The 14,607-nt window shown below is 31.1% G+C and overlaps 1 long non-coding RNA gene across 1 annotated transcript; it reads left to right on the forward strand.

Annotated features, from left to right (window-relative positions):
- The first annotated feature begins 6,938 nt into the window (after positions 1-6,938).
- Positions 6,939-10,438, forward strand: LOC134252595 (uncharacterized). The gene is made up of 3 exons (XR_009988990.1): positions 6,939-7,049; positions 9,482-9,544; positions 10,307-10,438. It is a non-coding gene; the product is annotated as an uncharacterized LOC134252595 (long non-coding RNA).
- Positions 10,439-14,607: the final 4,169 nt, after the last annotated feature.

Below are 14,607 nucleotides of genomic sequence, written 5' to 3' on the forward strand. Positions count from 1 at the left end.
GCTTGGCTACATAAGAACTAGAATATGAAAAAGACTTTTATACTTTTAGCACCATGGTAACATATTCAGAATTTTTTTTTCACCCGTAAACCTTTACTGAATGTGATTTGTCTATATTTGTTTTTTTTTTCATTGAAATATTAGAAATATTCTCCAAGTCTTTTTCATATTCCATTTCTTAGGAGAAAAAATTCTAAGAACCATCCACTTTTCTAAACTTGTGACATGATATCAAATTTTTTCAAAAAAAAAATCGTTTGTATCATCTGTCCTTAAAACTCTTTCCAATCTTCTTACAATAATATCTAAATCACCAAATCCCAAACATCCAAAATCGAAACAATTTTATCCATTCGCAAATCATTCATAATCTTATGAAACACATTTCCCACTGAATGTTTGAATAAGACTTCAGTATTGAAAAAATGAAAAAAAAAAGATGTATGAAAATGAACAAAAGGGTGAATAAATAAATAAATAAATGTAATGAAAAATATCCTTACGGACGCACATTCCGAAATCTTTGATCCACGTATATCCAGAACTACATTTTACTCCATGTTTTCTGTAATATTGAACAATGAATGTTTTTTTTCATCACACCACTATGATCGCTTCTGATTGCTTAAGAAACACACTTTAATTCCAATTACCTCACAAAGAGTCACAAGGAATACAGGGAATATCTTTAACAATAAAGTGGAGCAACTTATCCGGTGAAGAAATGTGATTTCAAGAAAAGTGACATTTTGCATTGAAAAATCTAAGACTGACGTTTTTGACTGTAAAAAAAATATAAAAAGACCTTTATACTCTCCAATTTCATACTATCAGGAAGATATTAAAAATATAACTAATTAAAAAATCATAAAATGTATCATGTTTCTCCGGATCCATGTTTACATATCTTTTAACATCATGGTCATTTTACTTTTAAATATACTGGACTCTCACGTCAAATCAAAGAAAATTTAGTAAACAGAATTCAATGTATACAGATTGATAATGTTTTTATCTATGGATTTCTTTTGATATTTTGACAAGCTTTAGTCGTCGCACAATCACAAAAAAATCCTCTAAAAAACCTTCTCAATCGTTAAATGTTTCACATACTAGTATCAGACAAGCTTTGAATATTTAAATCTCAATAGAACGATCAGAAAATAATCAATTGTTAACCATAACAGTTTAATGTTGAAAAACTATTACTAAGTTTATATGTTATACAAAGCAACATTTACCCTTCACAATATATCGTCCTACATCTCTGTATGCATACATGTACGACTATCAAAATTATAATAATTAATGACGAGAATGGCCTCATCATCCTAAGCAATTATCAAAATTTAAAATAGCACAACATTTACAAAATTTTTATTCCTTTTCATCTTTATGAATTTTGCATGATGAAGTTGTGTATTATAAACTAAATACTTCCGTCCGCGTTTCAAATGAATATATCATTGGCTGTTTTATATCATTTCCTAAAACGGTATTGATTAGTGGTTATATATGATAAATAAGTTTGTATAGTAACTTAATGATTTTGAGACAAGAAACTGCATTATATTTAAATAGGGCAACTATTTGGAAAACGAAGAGATAAAAGAATTGACAATGTAAAATATTCAATCAGTGAAAAAGTTGAAGCTACCGAACAGCGACCGATCACAGAAAAATCTGACACAAAGCAGTTCCAGCAGTCCCAGAAAGCAGCCACAGTGTGAGGGGATTAATTTAATGGGCGGAGCTTACCCAAAAATGAGATTGCCAACAAAAAATTGAACTATAAAAGGATATCTGAAATTGATTCTGGTTAGTACAAACAAATGTCTACAATTCTTACGCGTATGCGACAGTCATTTCTGAACAGTAATATAGAAACAAGTAATATTTATTGAAGGATGGAGACGTATTAATAACATGAATTTTTAATCACATTATGTGGTATATTTTTCTTTCATCAAAATAAGTGATATTTTTCAATAATTTTATTTTTCATATAGAAAAAATTAAAAAAGTGAAGTGCTTATTTTCTACCAGAAAAAAAAAACATTAATTAGATTTTATAATTATAGAACAAGGCCGATTCCCATAGTATACTCTGAAGGCGTTTTTTCCTAATTATTGGGACTTTGAATTTTTTGGGGTTTATTTTGCCGAGTATAATTTTTCAGTCATGATTATTTCTACTGACACGTTATTTGATTAACATTAGTTTCTCTATGTAATAGAAAATAATAACACTCAGTTTTAAGTGTGAGGGAAAGAACTGTTCGAGGCCTTTATCCCCATTTTAGTGTTGTGTTTTCACTTTTTTCAATCTCTTTATGGTGGACTGCTGTATGATTTATAAACACGAAGCTTCGATCGTTAACACTGCGCGACACTGACGTCCAGTCACATCCCGCGGAGGGTAAATGGACAGTTTGAAGACTTTATCCTACTCAAAACATTTTCTCTATTGTTAACTTAATAAACTGAAGTTACATGTATGTATATGCTTTGATTACGTAACACTTGATTGTCTTGAGAGTGAGGGGTGAAAACAAAAGGGATGAATATATATAACTATATTGTTTAACTTAACAGAAAGTGCCAGGCAAATTTAGATTTAAATGATAGCTCAGTTGATTTCTGACTACTTCCCATGTAAAGCTTCATTAGTGAAGATGTCCTCATCGGATGGTGAAAGTAATACATATTTCTCCAAAATACAGGCCAAAGAGTAGTAAATACTCTAACGTAGAATCCTAGCTGCAGGTTTGCAGATTCTGAAGTTGGTGTTCAAGTTTTCACAAAAAATATCGAAAATCTTTGTGAACAATCAGGATTTAAAGAACACTATACGAAACACTCTTTGAGAACAGTGGTGACCCACTTGTTTGAAGCTGAGATTGAGAATCAGCTATTTATCTTAAGGGGAAACATAATATAAAGACAAGAGGCCCACGGGCCTTATAGGTCACCTGAGTATCGTGTAATAACTTTCAAACAATTAAAATTGGTTGGTGTTTTAAATCAGAGGCCATAAAATTCAAAATTCACAATTTTGAAAGAGACACCATTCCTATCATAATTATAAACTTAACAGGCTTACTCTATTTACTTAATACCAAGAGGTAGATCAGAGTAACAAATAGAAAATGCACTTCCACTTTATAACCAGTTATTCACCTCACCCCAAAGGAACCACTGACCATGGGGCCACACATTTTCCAAGTTTTATCATAGTATGGTTTATCAAGCAGATTTCAAAGCATTAATTTATTTTCAGACTATGTAACCTCTCCCCCCCTCCCCCGATCCAGAGGGCATAAAAAAAATAGCCAATTTGCTAGATGCACCTTTCTTCATCATAAATATATATACTTGGATCATTGGCATAAAACCCAGGAGGAAAGAAGTAGATTTCAATGAATTAATGCATTTTCACTATATAATCAATAGAGCCCCGCTCTAATACCAGAACCCCTGACCCTGGGACCATAAAGTTCATAATTTTGGAAGTCGCATTCTTTCTAATCATAACTTTGTATTTAGTTAGTTTATTAAATACCCAGGAGCAGAGTAGAAGGTTTTCAAAGAATTAATGCATGTTCACTATATGTTCAATTATAGAGTCCCACCCTAACAACAGAACCCCTGACCCTTGGGCCATAAAATTCACAATTTTAGAACTGGCACTCTTGCTCATTATAACTAAGTGATTAGTCAGTTTACTTAATAGCCAGGAGCAGAGAAGAAGGTTTTCAAAGAAAAAATGCATTTTCACTATATAGCAAAATATATAGCGAATTTCAATAGAGCCCGGCCGGTTATAACGAATTACGGATATAGCGAAGTGATTTCATACGTCCCAGCGACTTCGTTATAACCGAGTTTTACTGTATATTCAATAGAGCCCGGCCCTAACAACAGACCCCCTGTCCCTGGGGCCATAAAATTCACAATTTTGGTAGAGGACTCTATGCTCATTACATTCATGCCAACAGTCTGCCTGCTTGATGTCCAGGAGTAGAGAAGAAGATTTTTGAAGATTGCAATAATTTTGGTAGTTTTGGCCTCACCTCTCAGGCCCAAGGGGCAATGGACCATAAAATTCACAATTTTTGGTCCCCTTCACCCATAGATGCTGTATACCAAATTTTGTTGAAATTAGTTCCTTGGTTTCATAGAAGAAGCTGAAAATGTTCAAATGTTAACACACGACACACGACGCACGACACATGACGGACGACGACGGACGAAAACGGTTAGTAATAGGTCACCTGAGTTACTCAGGTGACCTAATGAGAAATAAACGAATTTTGAAAAAGAGAGATAATCTTATATTTCAGTAATAACACCTTTGATTTTACCAAGATATGAGAATAAGTCCATACTTTTTTTTCCCTTAAATGATTTTTACGCAGTACTGTTAAGGCTTCCCGGAGCTAAAAATGCATATAAAACGTAACACTGCATTGCAAAGTTGATTTTAATTTTATTATAAGTAATGTACTTAAGTACGCCCTATTCATATAGAGAGTTCTCTAGGCTATATATAAACATATTTGTTACGATATCACATGACCTTGTTGATCACGTGACGTCATTTCTTCTTTTTTGGAATGTTTCACATAAATTTCTTCGGCGCAGGTTATTAACACAATTATTATTAACTTTTTGTCACATAAATAAACTCATTTGATCCTTGTGAACCCAAAATGTGCTTGGAAAAAGATATACTATTTCCTTGGTAAATTCATTTCACATTAACTTCAACTAACCGACAAATCTGAGGGTATTTTTGCTGAATTTCGTCATCTGTTTTAAAACAAAGCCATCATACATTTTTCCCAAGCAGGATTCAATTAGAGGGGAAACTCCTCTTACATATTTTCACAAAAGGTATTAAATAAATCCTCATTAATCACATGCGCCAGGCTCTTTTATACATACATTATGAATTCTGTCTCTGTCCACGGGTTTAAAAAAAAGGGTAAATGTCAAAACGTATATTATCGTACGTAGTTTGATCACGCTGACTCTTAAATAAGAGTAATAAAATACAGTTATCTAAATTTTTAGGTTATATTAATTTTTTGAAAAAAAAATATAAAAACACGTTTATCTTAAACTAGCATTCTGCATCTTTATATGTAGATTGAAATAACGCGTAAAGTTTATGACACTCTCCCCAGCTTTACAGCTCACAAATGCAGTGACTTGACGTCATTTTCAATCATGACGTCATACATTTGTAGTTCTGAGAAGTGCATCCACAGCGTACACTACAATATTCTCTGGGAAGCCTTATAGTACCTGCGTAATCATTGTAAGCGTATTTATTTTTTGAAGCTTTTTTTTTAATATAAGTGATGAAGATTTTTTTTTTCATTTGGGGTTGAAGTTTTTATCAAACTTAAAAAAAAAACAATTTCCATGACTAAACTGCAAGAAGAATAAAATGTGTGAAATGGTTTCTTTCTTTACATGCATGTACGATATATAGATTAAACATAAAAAATTTAAAATACAACAAAGTAACAATTAATAATGTGCAATTTTTTTTTGAATTTTTAGTATCCCATTTACATGCATGTACGATATATTTGAACCAGATTAAACATAATTAAAAATTTTCAAAACAAGAAGTGATAGAGACATGGGACCAACTTTGTTATATCATGATGCAAAGGTCAAAGGTCAAGGCCATTTTTGAGAAATTAAGTTCTTTTTATATCTTTTTTGTCTTTTAACATATACAAACTGTCTTAGCATCATTAATATGTATAAAACTATTTTAAAGATTTAATTTGTAAAGATTGACCCTATTAAAAGTTATCGCCCTTTGTACAAAAAACCTTGTTATCGCTACACCTTCGAAACTGTAAACCATAGAAATATGAAACCTTCACTAAAGTCTTCGACTAATTGAGAGGACTCTGGAATCATTGCGAAAGTAACTCCTTCAATGAGTTATCATAAAGGCGCACGCTACACAGTTTTTGTTTTATATTTTAAGTTCATATATATTGCCCCTGAAACCTTTTATATTTTACAAATAATTAAAAATTTTTGAAACGAGAAGTGATTATACTAAAATTAATGAAGGTCAAGGTCATTCGAAATTTGAGAAATTATATTTTCTTATATCTCTTTTGTCTTTAAACATATACTTAATATCTTTGCATCATTAATAAGTACTCTTAAAAAGGTATGGCAATGTATATTTCTATTGGGAATATTAATCATATTTTTTATATACTGTATTCAGTGAAATAACGTCATTGGATTAAACCTTATAACATAAAAACTATAAGTCATAGAAGCATGGGGTCAATTGCATTGTGAACCTTTTTTTCAAGGTTCAACTTTAATTTTAATTTTTTCTCATATACAGGGAAGGAATATAGTTTACTTTTATACCATAGATAGAAATAAACAGAAATATTTCATCGCTAATATAGAAATAAATTAATTAAATTCTTTTAAAAATATCAAATCTTATTCATATCACAAAGGCGCACGTTACACAGTTTGTGTTTTATATTTTTAAGTTCATATATATTATTGATACATGTAACAGTTAATACTTATGTTTGATTCTAATTTATTTTCTTATGAAACAAACAATTGCTTTAAGGAATGTTGAAATTTTTATTGCTGTCGAATTTCATCGATTTTTAACAGATAAGAAAATTTTTGTAAATCACCTCGATTATAGTCTCTATTTCACTGAAACAATTGATAGTTACATCGCTGTTTTATTGTCACTATTTGGTGGATTTTTTGGGTTTTTATGAGAACCCTAACACCATTCGTTTCGGCTATTAGACTCACCCTTATCAAAAATAACCATTGGTCCCGAAAAGGTGGGTAACAAATTTTAATAGGGTGTGAGTATTTATATTATTTATATTGTTCCAATTATGCAAAATTGTGTTTTGATTCCAGGACATGTATTTATTGTTTGTTTGCTGGGAGTATTATGAATAGTTAAGAACCGTCAGAAGTTTATCAAATATATCTCAACGAAAGGATCATTTCACCTTCTACAGGTAAATGAAGATCAACGGGAGACATACAATGAACGCACACATAATATGTGCTGATTTTAAAATGCTGTCATTTTTATCACATTCAGAGTTATGTACGGTAGAATAATTTAATTGTTTAACTTAAAATTAAATATTAAGAGGGTTTAAAGTAGATAATACATTTTTTTTAAAAATATTTCTGACTGACCATTAGCGTTAACAGGGCAAGTAAAGCATGTTGATAATTGAAGTCAACATGTATGTATCCTAAGGGCACAATACCTGTGTATATGATGTATATAACACAGTAGTGTTGGGGCCTTTAGTTCAGAGTGATAATTATGTCAATTTATGACACACGAACAATCATCCGTGTGTATGGTTATAACCTTTTACATATATTCTATGCCAAGTGCATTGCTTTTTTTGTAAATTTCAGCATTTAATGTTTTATTTACCTTTACATTTACTTATATTAAGAGCAGCCTGTTTAAATGACCTATTATTTACATGCATGAATTAACACAAGGACAGTTACTAAATTTTTGGTGGTGATTATTTGGGGATTAGCGGTTATGAAAGCTGGCAGGTGACAGATAGACAAACAATTATCTGCTGGCCACTGGAAGGTCCAGCTACCAGTAGAAAGAATATAATTTATTTTTATTTCTACCTGACACCTATTGGTTTCTTTAGTGGGTGAGGGTGGAGTTTTAAATGACAAAGTTACTTTAAGTTAGTAAAAGCTTAAAAGTTAATGGCATTTTTTTCATTCACATGAAATATAATAAATAATACCTCAAGTGAGTGACAAAAAACTGCATGAATGAATGTGTTCATATCTGCTCTATCTGTCCGATTTTTTTCAAGCAGAGAGCTATAGTTCTGCTGTTAGTTTGTTACAAGATCATGAACGCAATATTTTCTGATTGATCAAATTTTAAAAATAAAACGGGATTGTGGTTTTTAATTTCTAAGAGATAAAAATGAATGCTATCTTTCTGTTTGGAGAATATAAAGGTTAACCAAAACCGACCGTCTTGAGCGAGAAAAATTATTAAAATAAAGGCATTTCGACACAGACTACCGGTTTTTTTTGTGATACATTACTTTATAATGTAAAATTATTTTATAACATTACAACAGCTCAACATACTTTAATCTTTGCACAATTTAAGTCTACGGCATCGCACGTAATCATGCACTGCTTATTTCCATTAAGGTTTCGTCAAAGGTCAACATGTTCAAAAATTTATTTTTGATTTAGCCCCAAAACTATATGAGGTATAAGTTTAAACCTTTAACAGTTTATCAATTTTTCATTGATTAACAGATAGAAAGTATTACTTAATAGAAAAAAAAATACTTGGATGAAATAGTAATTGAGAAAAATCCTTCTTAAAGATTCATATATTTTCAAAAAATATACCTAATTAATTCCGTGCTCTTAGTGAAAACCATTATTGCAGAAACAAAATATGCTTATCAATGAAGGGCAAGTTGGACTTAGATAGTCTATGGAAAGTTGTTTTCCCTGTTAATTTTGTCCAAATGTTAAGACTTGAAAGTGAAAGTACATTGCAAATGGCAGTTTCTAAAGGGGTCTTGTCTTTATTCATGACATGCTTTCAATAACAGCCTCTCAGAGACCATTCACGTCCAACTTGGCATTCAATGATAAACATATATTATTTCTGCAATGATGGTTTTACATAAAGGACAGAATAAAGCAGGTGCATTTTTTTAAATATGCACATTTTCTGATACAGTTTTTCTCCAAAAAAAAAATCTCTTTTAAAATATTTGTTATCAAGTGACACTTTCTGTCTATTAAGCAATGATGTATTTATAAACTGTAAACGTATTGACATTATACCAGACATGGTTTTCGAGCTATTGCAAAAATATTTTTTAGACGCGTGACCTTTGAAGAAACCTTAAAAAAACTATTTTTGGGACGCTGAGATGGGTCCTTCGGACGAGGCCCTATAAACTGAGGTCCCATGTTGCATTGGTTGCTGAAACGAAAAAGAACTCTTATTGCTCAATAACTTTTGGTGCCGAGCATAAGACAAAATTTGGATAATGAAATAATAGTAGAATCAGAAGCCTTTAACCATCCATAATGGGTGGCCATATAACGGTCTATTGACTGTAGGTCTCATAGACTGAAACTCTTATATGTACCTGACGGGGCAGTGTAGAGTACAAGTTCTTTTTAAGCAAATGGTAACCCCTTTCCAATGTATTTGAAAATGATACCTTATTGCTCAAATTGACGCAACTTCTGCCATTAGTGCAATATCGTTTTCACACTTGCAGAATACAATGCTTTTGGAAATTGCTTTAATGTTTTGGATATGAAATGTAACACTTTAATTGATTTAATAGTTGATATAGTAATTGTTATAATAATTGACATAATAATTGTCATTTCTTTTCTTTCTTTTAAGGTTCTCATTAATTTTTCAAGCTCAAACTCAGCGGAGTTTAATCTACAATGAATGACCCAAAATGTAAGTATACATAATTTTTAAGTTAGAATGTAAGTGATATAGTTAAAAGCAGATTTGAAGTTAATGGAGTTTATATAACCTAGCTAAAAGAAAGAAAAAAAGCAATTTCTTACTTGCTTCACTATATTTCTCTTACTATCCTATTTCTGGACTGAATATAAACATAATTTTGAGATGCAGGGGTAGGGGTTGTCAATTTTAAGCAATGGGTTCTGTTATAATGACAACACTACAATAAACATACAAATGAATCATGAATATGTTAATAATGTATCAAATGCTGTAAAATGAACAAGTTAAAATCATTGAATGAAGTATTACATTTTTTTTTCTTTTTAATTTTGAACCATGCTGAATCATCAGAATTTCTTCTGCATAAATACGTCTACATTTCATTTTTAAAGGCTTACTAGCATTGACTTATCAACTACTCTTACGGTGAGAGTAGATGTGAATCATTACAGAAAATTGGACGTGCCTTGTTTAGCATTTGATAATTCCATGTGTTCCTGTCTTTTGTCATCTTACATGTACTGATGTTATACATATCACTTCCATGATTTCTTTACATCAGTTATGGAGAAAAAGTTTCTGTAGTCAAATGAACACTCTTTAAAACTTCTTAAAGGAATACGTATCAGAAATGTTTAACTTTATACAGGTATTAAATTTATGGGCCATTTTAAGTAAAAGTGAATTAAGCCTTTTGTTTGTCTTTACTGCATGTTTCTCTAATGTTTACCTCTCTTTTTTAATTACCAGTTGGAAACCCTCCTACTAGACCTCCAAAGCCACCGGCTTCACCACCTCCATCCAAACCTTGTAAGGACAACAAAGACTGAAACGAAGCGGTGTTTATTTCAGAAGAGTGGAAATAAAAAGGACCGTTATGTTATTTTTCTATATGGAAAATTAGTTTTCTATATCTGCAATGCATTTAGATTTGAGTATTACAATTATTAAATTGTATAACATGTCAATTCTTAGAATATTGGAGAATCAATAAATAATTGCATAACGTGTTCAAAATGTAAGACTATCAATAAAAATTACTATATTTAGTCAATATGGACCTTAATTTTATCATTTTTGGGGCCCCAGAACTGAGATGATTGAGGGTAAATTTTTAAAATTTGTGTTATTCATGACACTGGCTCAACAGGTTGTGTTACATGACGACACAAACAATCAAAAATGGAAGACCTGATTCTGTATATATCTCTGGATCTAGTTTTTTTTTTGGGGGGGGGGGAATGATGCAACTAACAAATTGCCAAAAAATTAAAGAATTTTGATATGTCTATGATGTTCAAAATTGTACCTTTCTGCAGTTGAAACATGACCAGTATTTTTCTTTTTGATTTTTATGACAAAATTACTGAATATATTCCTTCTTAAATAAGTGGGGAAGATTTTTCGCTGAAAAACTTCTCTGATGTAGATCTCTAAGAAAAAGGATGGACAAGTTTAATAAACCGTTTTTCTAAACAGATTCTAAATCATGCACAATATGATATTAAGTATATGTTTCAAAAACTAAAATCGGTTACATCTTGCTTCAATAGTTTATCAGTGTAAGAATATGAAAAATCTCCAAAACTATATTGGGCTGTTTTGGGCAATTGAAAGGGGAAATAAAGTATGAGGAATGAAAGTGAAATATATGATCAATTATCGGATACCATTCTTGAAACATGAAACAGCCTAAAAAAAAAAATTATTGCCCTTAGCGAAAGACAAAAAAAGGCGATGTAAGAACAGAATGGTCTTAGTTTCTCGCATGCACATCAATGAGAACCTTAAAAAGACCTACTGTCTTTCAATTTTAATGAAAACTAAATAAGAGTAAAAGTAAGCAAGCAAATGAAAGAAGAGTACTTTATTTCATCATATTTTATGAAAGAATTAATGCTTATGGATTTAAAGTGCAATGATATACGTATTTTCTTTTTTCTGAAAGGAAATAAAACATCATTTATTTTAACTGGGTATCATATGATGTGTTCCTAAAAAAAAAAAAGAAAAAAAAAACATTCAACATATTTTGTATTTGAAAAGTTGACTAAGTGTGGATGTATACCTCCTTCAAATGTAGGCTCTCTCCAGCTTTAAAAATAGTGTTCAGGATATAGCATATTCGTCATAATTTTGATTTCCTTATCTTTAATTTCCCTTTTGCATTTTTAATGCGTTATTTGACTACATATTTGTCTTTAAAAGAAGTAATAAAGATTTTTTTTTGTGTTTTTATGATATATTAAAAACAATTACGTACATCACGTTCATATGCACCTCTATAAGTACATTTTACGCAACACCCATCAAAATTTATCAAGTATACGCAATATATAAAATTCCAGTAAAATGTCAATTCAATTTTTTTTTATCTTTGTCGTTTAATGATAAAAAGCATGTACACTTTTCCACTACTTACACAGCAATACAGAATCAGTTTTTTTTTAATTGAAATTTTTTAACTTTGTAACAAACTTTATTTGCTACTTTGTCTTATGTAGATGCAAGTCCAAGTAAAACAACATTTCTTTTAAATATATGATGAATCTCGCTTCAAGATTGTTCTGGCAGATTCAGTACTCAGAACATCTAAATTCCTTATTGGGTGTTGTACAGAGGGTTATTGAGGCAGTGATCAGACTCCGATGACACCACAGGCTGCTTGTCTTTGAATATTTTGCAAATTTGTGATCCTCTTTTCACCAAAATCAAAGCAAAGGCCAGCACAAGAAGAATCAGGATAGCCAGCACACATACAAGTGTGATGATAGACAGAGTACGGCCAGTTTTGTTCTCTTGAGAAATATATGATTTTATGAAATGACCAAGACTCTCCTCAGAAAAATTTTCTTTGAATCGTGGTTCTCCAATTCGCTGTTTAGTCATGCCGGAAGTTGATGTTCTGATTCTTTGATTTCTCTTGGACATCCATGTTGTCAATAATTTAAACCTGTTTTCTAAATGGTATGAAAAAGAAAATAATTATATGCATAGTCTTAGTAATACAATTTAGAAATCCAAGATTCATAACAAACATGTATTTACGATAACCATATTGTTAATTTTGGAATACCTGTGTTTAATACAGGATGAGTATAGTCTTTTGTCTTATGCATGAATGACGTTATCATCCTACGTGTCTTTACTTCTATAAAATATAATGATGTTTTATGAGTAAAATGAAATAAAAAAAAACCTTTGCAAAGAAATTTTGAGAAATATCATACATGCATGCACCATTGAAACAATAATTAAGTTAATTATCCTAAACCGTACTTGATTTTTATTTTTACCTTTATTGATGATACATCCAACATCAAGGGCACATGATGTTTTCTTGCACTCACATTTTTTCCGGCAGATTTTGCCGTAGCTAGGATAAGGACACGCTATAGAGCAGTTCGTTCCAAAGTAACCTGGACTACACTCTGTTGGATGTAAAAGGAATATTCTTCACGGAAAAATTTTAAAAGCAAGCTTATTGTGATAATATACTCCATATATGAAAGCCTATAAAATAAACTAATATATGAATGAACTAGAAAAGGTTATTACTGCCACAATGTAGAGATATTTGATTCAAATAAAATAAGTCATCACCGATGCATCTTTTGTAGACGTCATCCCATCTGGAATTAGAACCACACCATCTATGGGACTTTTCTCTGTAATGTAAAATATTTTTATATATATTATCTTTATTCCGAACTTGTCGTAAATGAGAACAGCAGAAGTAGCATACATATTTCTTAGACATGCAATGCTAAATATATATTTTGCAGTACAGGCTAAGGCCAATCTGTAGGTAAACATCGAATAAACATGAAATGAAAACGGATCTTATTAGCTTGAAGATTCTAAAAAAACGTAACGCCCAAACATTTACCCATGGAATGTCCAATTAGTATCCACTGGAGATATCATATAAAATATAAATAGACAGAAAAATAACGTCATTGTCGTTAAAAATTTGAATTCAATGAAATATTTCAATTCTTAATTCCTACATAACTTGGAAACACATTATATAAAACACTTGAAGCAGTTCCGTCCGCGTTCCAGATCATAAAGTCATTGGCTGTTTGGATATATTTCATGATTCTAAGGTCGTTTTCAGAGAATTGTGTAATGTTTAAATATTTCAATTACCTTTTAGAACGACTATTTTTTTTTGGGGGGGGGGGGGTTGCTTTCAATTTAGACGTAAAATATTTTATCAATGACAAGTAAAAGTTAAAACAAGTTACTGACCAAGAAATCCCTTGACACAAAATAGTAAAATCGGATCACTTTTAGCATGCGTGTCATGCAGTAATAACCCTAATCCATTTTCCTCCTTTTACAAGTCGTTCACAGAGTAATGTTAAAATAAGAAAATGCAGCAGTTACCATAACATAAAAAACACTAATTATCTAAAGTACAGTGTTAAAGTGAAAATTTGTCACTTTTATTTACTGCAGTAAAAAAATTGGAACTTGGAATTACTAATAAATTTTGTGAAGTTTGATTAACTATAGTGAAAAAAATGAAACTTTACAGTTGATTTACTTTAGTTAAACCTTTGAAACTTTGATCGAGTATTGTAAAATCCATGGAATTATGGTTAGGAAAAATTAAGATTAAAGGCCGAGGTTTTCAACCGGTCGGTTTTACTCAGGTAAGTTTGGTGTGGGGTGGAGTTTAAACGATGCGACTGAAAAGCCCCAATGGAGGGACGCTGTGTATACTACCTATATACACAGGATGTTACTTGAGTGTAATACCTTTGCGTTTTTCTACGACACTGTAAAACGAACCCTTATTTAAAGAATTGAATTACATAAAATAAAGCATGTTTTGTTGCAGACCGAATTCTTCTCAAAATCTTTGGTTTAAAATTAATATTTTTAATAATTCGACTATTTCAATATTCTGTGTGTTTTGTTAATTAAATGTTACAACGAATAAATATAAAGTGCTACCAAAATCTGTCGTTGTAATCTGGCGACAAAAAGGGAAGTAATTCAAATTACACGTGTACGCAAAACGAGAGAAAGTGGGTCACAAA

This window comes from Saccostrea cucullata, unplaced genomic scaffold (assembly GCF_032062105.1).
Source record: "Saccostrea cucullata isolate Sc308-1 unplaced genomic scaffold, CSIRO_AGI_Scuc_v1 ctg355, whole genome shotgun sequence".
In the NCBI taxonomy this organism is placed as follows: Eukaryota; Metazoa; Mollusca; class Bivalvia; order Ostreida; family Ostreidae; genus Saccostrea; species Saccostrea cuccullata.